Raw genomic sequence first — 680 nt, forward strand, 5'->3', positions numbered from 1 at the left:
TACGCGAGCGAGCACCCTTTTCCGCCTTTGACGAAAGAGATTAGTAGACTTTTTTTCGGAGTGAGCCGTGTGTGGTGGAGCCGTACACCGCATTAGGAGGGATACACCTAGGGCCCCCAGAGGATGCAAGGATTTTGGAACCCCGAGGTCCACTCCAACCAGGTAGGGCCCACACGTTGGGGTTCCCTTTTGTGGAGTGTGTGTGCTCCGGAGCACTTTTCGTCCACGACAGGACCACCCCCGGAGGCGAGAACCCTAGGAGGTCCCTCCGTTCGTTTCGCGTATCTCCCGCGTGGCTTTATGCGGTTTGAGAACGTGCCGCGTTTCGAGGGAAAGGGCCCCCCCGAAACGCGTGACCGTTAATTCCCGCTAAGACCCGCTAAAGGATTCCTGGGGGAGGGGAGGGAGTAAATTGTCGGAATCGTAATTGCAGCGATGTGCTCTTAATAATGGCATTATTCAAAATGTTCTGCCGATTTACAAAGTGTTATCGTTTTTATAGCCTTGATTGTGTGAGATCGAATTACGCGCCAGTCGCGAAGATGGGTGATCGATTGAAGCGTGATAGATTGAATGTTTGTAAACGAGCGTGCGTGCGTGCGTGCGTGCGTGCGTGCGTGCGTGCGTGCGTGCGTGCGTGCGTGCGTGCGTGCGTGCGTGCGTGCGTGCGTGCGTGCGTG

At 55.7% G+C, this 680-nt stretch overlaps 1 long non-coding RNA gene across 1 annotated transcript in view; it reads right to left on the minus strand.

Moving 5' to 3' along the window:
* The window catches only part of LOC128873808 (uncharacterized), a 20,430-nt gene that overhangs the window by 18,634 nt on the left and 1,116 nt on the right, over positions 1-680 (minus strand). The gene's annotated exons all lie outside the window — the stretch shown is intronic.

This window comes from Hylaeus volcanicus, chromosome 3 (assembly GCF_026283585.1).
Source record: "Hylaeus volcanicus isolate JK05 chromosome 3, UHH_iyHylVolc1.0_haploid, whole genome shotgun sequence".
NCBI classification, from domain to species: Eukaryota; Metazoa; Arthropoda; class Insecta; order Hymenoptera; family Colletidae; genus Hylaeus; species Hylaeus volcanicus.